This window comes from Rutidosis leptorrhynchoides, chromosome 2, assembly GCF_046630445.1.
Source record: "Rutidosis leptorrhynchoides isolate AG116_Rl617_1_P2 chromosome 2, CSIRO_AGI_Rlap_v1, whole genome shotgun sequence".
Classification (NCBI taxonomy): Eukaryota; Viridiplantae; Streptophyta; class Magnoliopsida; order Asterales; family Asteraceae; genus Rutidosis; species Rutidosis leptorrhynchoides.
The window spans coordinates 492,775,847-492,783,924 of NC_092334.1; the positions used below are offsets into that span (position 1 = coordinate 492,775,847).

The following is an 8,078-nucleotide window of genomic DNA, read 5'->3' on the forward strand; positions in this document are numbered from 1 at the left end:
AATGCATAGTACTCCGTATTTATCATGTAAATGAAGTAGTAGGTAGTAGGTAGAGTCTAGCTTGATCTGTAACCTTTGCCTTTTAAAATATAAATGAGTGCATCTGTTACTGTAAAGAGGACTGATCATCGATAAAGTATAATAAATAACTGATAAAGAAGCCTTCCCACATGAAAAGTAGATATGAATCTGGTACCAATACGCGTTTCGTGTAGTCCTACGCGTTTTGCGTAGATTCGAATAGTACGAGTACCGAGTAAAATCCTACACGTTTCGCGTAATTAATCTTCAAATTACACGTTACGTGTAATCTAAATTGCAATTCACAAATTATTTTTGTCCTTTTCAAAAATTTAACGATATACCCCCTTAATCTTTATATTATATTTCAAATTCGGATAAACACTTCTTGATTTATATATATTTCGCCGAAATTATCGTTCTTTTAACCGATCATTCTTCTTTTCACTTGTATGTACTTGAGTCATTTTCCTTGCGAAATAGGTATCAAATATTCTTGAAAACGGCAAAAGCATATATAATTGGAACTGATATTGCGCCAAAAGATATGTATAATTTAAGCAATATCAAATTACCCCACACTTGAACGTTGCTTGTCCTCAAGCAATAACAGCTTTTTAAAAGACTCGGAATACTACATATTTTTCCATATCAATCATTCATCACACACACACGTCACACGAAACGAAAACACACACTTTATGAAATGACTTGAAAACATCACACGATATTTATTGGATCATACACACCACACGAAATGAAATTCTGGCAACATAAACGAAGTTGAAATTTCGTGATTAAAGTCTCACGAAAAGTTAAAAATTTGGATCCTTAGGGAAAATTGGACCTTGTGAAAACGTTTTATGATTTTTTAAAATGTCATGCTAGTTTTTACACTAGACACGTTTTTCGGTTTTAACCTCAAATTTCGGTTGAGGGTAACTGAAAACCGAAGCCTCAGTCGGCGATTAGCAAGCTATCCACCCCCATGATTGTAGTATCATGGAACTCTTAACCGGGCGCCCCCTGACGCGATATTTCTATCGGTCTTTTATGACAATTTGTACATTTCAATTCAAGGGTTAAAACTGCGAAGATTAAGCTATCACGTGTGACAGATCCTGCTCCAGCTTATACACCGTAATCGGTCTTGCACTGGATAGCGACTTGGATTTACCCTACCAAGTTTATTTTCGGGTTTGAAAGTTCAAGACTTTCTCTTCCCACGGTACTTTTATATCGTGATATGATATTAGTATGAAATGATATAGTTTAGGAAGTATGCTATACCAAGTAAAACGACATTCGGAAGACTTTATTTCCTTAAAGGATGGACTTGATTCATCCTTTATTACTCGCATCAATTAGGATAAACAGGTTTATACATTCCAAAGCAATGATATCTGCAATAAACTTTATAGAAACACGTAATAAATGGTTCTAAACATATGGGTTTATAAATTCCCTTATACTTGGTTTTCTTTTTATATGTTTTAATCAAATAACTTATGTATATTTATTTAAAATTTTTAAAAATTTTTCGTAAAAATGACCAAATTCTAAGTTCTCGAGAATTTATATCCCCACCCCACACTTAAGATTTTGTAATGCCCTCATTACAAAAAATCAGAAAAAAAATATATAAATTTGAGAGGACAAAAGGTGTAAAGGTTGTTTAGAACTTCCTTGGTTAAAAATTGGAGACCGTAAAATGCTTATCGTATGAACATATCCACTCCTTTTATCATAATTTAGTATTGGTTTGGTGTTTCGTTAAGTCGAATGCATCATCGTAAGTACCTGTCAACAAACATGTTAATCTCACAAAAGATGGGGCTGTACTTAAATAGTACCAAAAATTTTACCCCACACTTAAATTTTTTGTACATATATAAACAAACAAAAATATAATAAACTAAAAACACAATTATTTTTTTTTATTTTTTTCAACTTAGTAACTAATTAAAATTTTAAAATATCATTTATAAAATTTATATTTCTTATAACGAAAAGTTCGGTTGTAAAACCTAGTCTTTATCCGTTTATAAATTTTAAAATTCAAATTTATAAAATTTAATTTATTAAAAGTTAAAGTTTTTATATTTTTGAGAAATAAACACACTTTAATATATATATATATATAGACTTTAATTTTATAAATCACATAATGAATAAAAAGGCACTCAAAACATGATTTTTTTAACAAGTCGTTTTCTCGACTCGGCCCCATAATTTATTGCCTAGCGGGGTCAAATTTCTCTATATTTATCGAACGACATGTAAAATCAGTGGAGAAAGTTCCACGAATTAGAAGAGTGAGCCATTCATTTACATCTCGGGTGGTATATAATATATCAGATAAATCCTTTTTCAGTTGACCGAAAAAAGATGACTCAACCCGAGAGTCAACATACAACTCTTCTCTAAGTGTGGCTTGCAATAAAAATTTTATTCTCCTAGGTGGATCCTGCCCAAATGGATCATCTTTCAAGGTATTCCAAGTGTTAACCTCTTGAGGATATATGAATTCAATATGAGAAGGTGACTCCTCAAGTGGTTTTAATATATTAAACTCCTCATCCTCAATGATCCCTGATGATTTCATCAACTCGACCTCCTCATTATCACAATTATACCTGAGTGAAGTATTATAAACTGAAAAATTTTCGGGTGTATGAATAACCGGTTCTACCATTTCGACCTCGGAATTAGAATCCTCATCATTTTTCTTTCCATTCATTACATATTCATTTTGACTTATTCTATTTATATATTTCATAGAGGTTTCATATTCTTTTAATTCAAGAGGTTCCTGTGAATTTATTTTTACAATTTCATTTTGCACCTTGTCCTCAACTGTTTGTTCATTTGGAACCTGTAAAATAGGATTAGGATAAAAATATGAAGACTCAAACGATGAATCATCTGATTGTCTTTTCGAAAGAATAGTAAACAAACGCTCCATTTCTCTTTCTAGATTTTGAATAGATGTTTGATTTTGTTGGCATTATTGATTTAGTAATTCCCTAGTTTCGGTTTGACTTTCAATAAAACTCATCATAATATTTTGAAAATCATACGAGTAAATTTCTTCATTTTGAGTTTGTTGAAAATTTTGTGGCATTTGGTTAGAAAATTAGTATTGTTGATAATTTTGTGGGGAATCGTAATAAGGTTGGTTTGGATAATAAAAATCTGGATTCAAGTTATTCTCTTGATATTCATTCCATATATAGTTCATGGGTTCATAACTCTCCATTTGATCCATGGAAATATGATAATCACATTCCAAAGTCAAATGGTAACCTCCACAATTTTCACAAATATATGTAGTTTCAACCCTATTAAACATAGATGAATCGCACCAATTATCATCAAAACTTGTTTGAGAGTATTGATTAAATTGTTGGGCATTAAAAAGATTTTCCATGGTCATATTCTCAAAATCATCCATATTACAGTATGACTGGAACCTAGTTGAAATTTAAAAAAAAAACAAAGAGAAAAATAAAACAGAACTTTCGTAGGAAAATAAATTCCGACGAAAGGATCAAATAACTAAAAGTAATTAAATTCCTGAATGAACAATTTCTCCCCGGCAGCGGCGCCAAAAAGTTGATGTGATAAAACTAACTTTTAAATTTTACAACTAAACTAGCTTAATAAATATTATCACACTACGAGCAACTGGTCCCGATCGTGCAGCAATAGATATTGGCAAGTCAAGTTCATTCCACAGGGAGAAGCGTATTCAAGAATCTAACAACAATTAATTATACTTTTAAGTGAGTTTTAATTGGTTTTTGATTTTGGATATAATTAACTAAAATAATAATAAAAATTACAAGAAATAAAAAATATAAGAAAGTGTATTTACTTAGATTTCGTCCCCCTCGTTGATATGAATCATAGACAATTTAAAATCAATATACTATGGATTGTTGTTAAGTCCGGTTACAATATTATATAGTATATAACTGATAGTACTCCAAATGAACATATATTTAGGCACAATATCTTTCCAATATGTAAAGCTTTTAGTTGCAATTGTTCTATTTTTATGTAATATTCGTTTAAATAAATAAGTGCGAAGACAAAAGAAGAAAACGACAATTTGAAGACGCAAATAACCAAAAAGCTCAAATGTACAACTTACAATCCAAGTGGTTCAAATTATTGATGAGAAACGTCTAGAAATTACAAGAGTACAAGCCGTAAAACGCAAAGTACAAGATATTAAATTATACAAAAAGGCGTTCGAAAATCCGAAACCTAGACATGAACCAACTATCAACGTGCGACTCAACGGAGTTAAAATTATAAGTCAACAATGCACAAGAATATAATATTATATATAATTAATTATATATATATATATTATATATTATTTTAATCAAAGCAGCCCACGTTTAATTCATTTGGTGAGCTGGAATCCGAATCTCCGCACTCGCGGAGCTGTGAAGCACAAAACCTCCGCACCCGCGGAGCTGTACAGTTCAAAGTGGACCTATAAAAGGCCGCGCATTCTGATCGATTTCCTTACCCATTTTCTATCTATCTCTCTCAATTTATATTTATATTTATATTTATATTTTATAATTTTAATTTTAATTTTAAGTTAATAATAATAAGGTTATTGTAAGAATGTTTTAAGGTTTTGTAAGTCGGAACTCTGTCCGTGTAACGCTACGCGATAAATAATCACTGTAAGCTATGTTCTTCCTTTTTAAATTAATGTATCGTAACTAAGTTATTATTATGCTTATTTGAGCCGAAGTAATCGTGATGTTAGACTAAATATTAAAGATGGGATTATTGGATTTTGTACCATAATTAAGGTTTGGACAAAAGACCGACACTTGTGAACATTGGACTATTGACTATTAATAGGTAGGGGGTATTGTCTAATCGAATGACAACTCATTGGAACTTGTCGAACCTATCTTCAAATTCGTTAGTCTAATAATTATTAAAATGATTATGTATGTCCTATTTAGTGACGTTTATACGACATCTTTTACGATCATTTAATTAATTATTCGGGTTGGGTAATTGATTATTCATTCTGATCAAGTGGGTAAATTAATATTCATATCTCATTAAAATAGGGGTGGATTACATACAAGGATAATTGGTGTAATTGTTAACAAAGTATTAAAACCTTGGATTATAAGCAGTCGAAACCTGGTGTAATCATTAAACAAAGTATTAAAACCTTGTTACAGTTCAAATCCCTAATTAGTTAGAATATTTGACTTCGAGAATAAGGTTAATTTGACGAGCATTTTATAATTATGACCGATGGACTATTATGGACAAAAACCAGATAGGTATCAAATAAATTCAGGATAAAGGACAATTAACCCAGATAAATAAATTAAAATTAAAACGTCAAACATCATGATTACGGAAGTTCAAATAAGCATAATACTTTTATTTCATATTTCATCGTACCTTTATTTACTGTCATTTTAATTACTGCAATTTATTTTATCGCAATTTAAATTCTGTCATTTATATTATCGTCATTTATCTTTACGCTTTTTTAAAATCGATAAACCGGTCATTAAACGGTAAAAACCCCCCTTTTATATATTATGACTACTATATATAATTATATATATATAAATATAGTTGTTAAAAATATAGCGTTAAACATAGCTAGCTCCCTGTGGAACGAACCGAACTTACTAAAAACTACACTACTCTACGATTAGGTACACTGTCTATAAGTGTTGTAGCAAGGTTTAGGTATATCCCAATCTAAATAAATAATAAAACTTGTGTAATTTGTATCGTATTTCGTAATAAAAATAATAGTATTTCGTACTACACCTCGCACACATCAAGTTTTTGGCTGCCGGGGACTCGGCGAAAAACTATATTTTTAATCTATATTTGTGAAAATATAATTATATATAAGTTTGAAAAAAAATACAAAAATATAAAAAGTAAAAAAAAAAAACTGAACCTGCGTAATTTGAGCCTGCAGCTCATCTGAATCTGCATCCTCCGCACTCGCGGAGTTTTTGGGCAGCAGACATTCGCACTCGCGGAGCCTGCTCTGGCAGCAAACCTAGTACACATTAATTACAGATTAGGGTTAATAATTTTCTTATTATTAATATTTAACCTAATTAGGGTTTTAGTTAATTAATATATTTAATTTAGTTTTAATTTTATTTGTAATATTATGTGTTTTTATTATTATTAATTATATAAATTAAAACTTTTATAAAATCATAATATAAAAATAATATTTTTTTAAAAAAAAATTGTATTTTTATAACTTTAAGTTTTATTTCTATATTTCGTATCTTTTTAATCGTTAATTCGTAATTTATATATTTATCGTTCGTAATTAATTTTAAGATTAGTATTTTGCCGTAGTTATTTTTTATTTCTAGATTTTTAGGCTTTGCCGTAAAATCCCTTAAGTGCTTTTTCTTTAGACTTAGATTTAAGTGCTTTAGAATTTTGCGATGCCGTTTTAAGATTTTAGTACTTTTTAAGTTATTGCCGTTTTGGATATAGAATTCCTTTTAAGCTTTAATACCTTTAGACGCAAAATTTTAATATTTAGTTTTTAGACTTTTAAGTTTCGATGCTTTACTTTCTTTTTATTATTTTTCGACTTTTATTTTTCAACGTTTTTCGACGCACTCTTTTTCTTTCTTATTTCTCGACGCTCTAGTTTTTAAGACATAGATTTTTTTTTATTATTTTCTTTAAATTTCGACGAAAAATTATTTTAAGTGGTTAAATTGATAGACATCCAAAATTTTCTGGTTCGTAGTAATAGTTGGATTTGTTAGTGGCGAGTTGTGGGCTTTCGATTTAAAGGGTCCTGGCTACCTGCTGCATCTATTGGCTATTTGAAACGTGGGCAAAATCAGAAAAGTCTATTAATTTGATAACTTATATAATTTTTATCTTTATAACTAATAGGATATTCAGTTAATGCACCGAGCAAAACGTTCACCACCTTTCATACGTTCACCACCTGTAACTCGATCAAGACATCTAGCTAATATTATCGCCGTTGATTTTTCTTTAGAATCGTCATCTAGTCGACCAAGTACCCCAATTCAAATTTCCGATAATCCATTTTTTGAACCCTTCCCCACAATTGAGAACCCGAAGGATATTCAAGGACAATTCCGAGATCCTGAACCACTAATTATTCCTCCTGAACCACAAATCATTCAACCAGAGATTGTAGAGGAAGAAACCATTAAATCACAATCCTCTAGTGATTCAGATTCAATAAATTCAATTATGGAAGTAACGGAACCTCTAAGTATGGAAGATCGAATGAGAGCCACACGCATGGGCCAAGGACATGCCATTATTAAGCCAGATGTTAATGCGCCAGATTATGAAATCAAAGGACAAATCCTACACATGGTAACTAATCAATGCCAATATAGTGGTACGCCAAAAGAAGATCCAAACGAACATCTTCGAACCTTTAATAGGATCTGTACTCTATTTAAAATCAGAGAAGTTGAGGATGAACATATCTATCTCATGTTATTTCCCTGGACTTTAAAGGGAGAAGCCAAAGATTGGTTAGAATCGTTACCCGAAGGAGCGATTGACACATGGGATGTCTTAGTTGAAAATTTTCTTAAAAGATTCTTTTCGGCATCTAAAGCCGTGAGACTTCAAGGAGAAATTGTTACGTTCACACAAAAGCCAAATGAAACTCTATATGAGGCGTGGATAAGATTCGAAAAGTTGTTGAGAGGATGTCCTCAGCACGGTTTAGACACTTATCAAATAGTACAAATATTCTACTGAGGATGCGACGTTGCTACACGAAAATACATCGACACAGCAGCTGGTGGTTCCATTATGAAGAAAACCGCAATCGAAGCTCACAAAATTATTGATAACACAGCCTCCCACTTACATGAGTGGCACCAGGAAAAAGATATTTTTCGTTCATCTAAAGCGGCTAGAGCCGATTCTAGCCACGACTTTGATTCCGTTTTCGCAAAAATAGATGCTTTCGAAAGACGAATGGAAAAGATGACTAAAGATATTCACGAAAT

General features: G+C 31.1%; 1 non-coding gene across 1 annotated transcript; it reads right to left on the reverse strand.

Annotated features, from left to right (window-relative positions):
- Positions 1 to 7,683: 7,683 nt before the first annotated feature.
- LOC139895163 (small nucleolar RNA R71) lies at positions 7,684 to 7,790 on the reverse strand. The gene has a single exon (XR_011775626.1). It is a non-coding gene; the product is annotated as a small nucleolar RNA R71 (small nucleolar RNA).
- Positions 7,791 to 8,078: the final 288 nt, after the last annotated feature.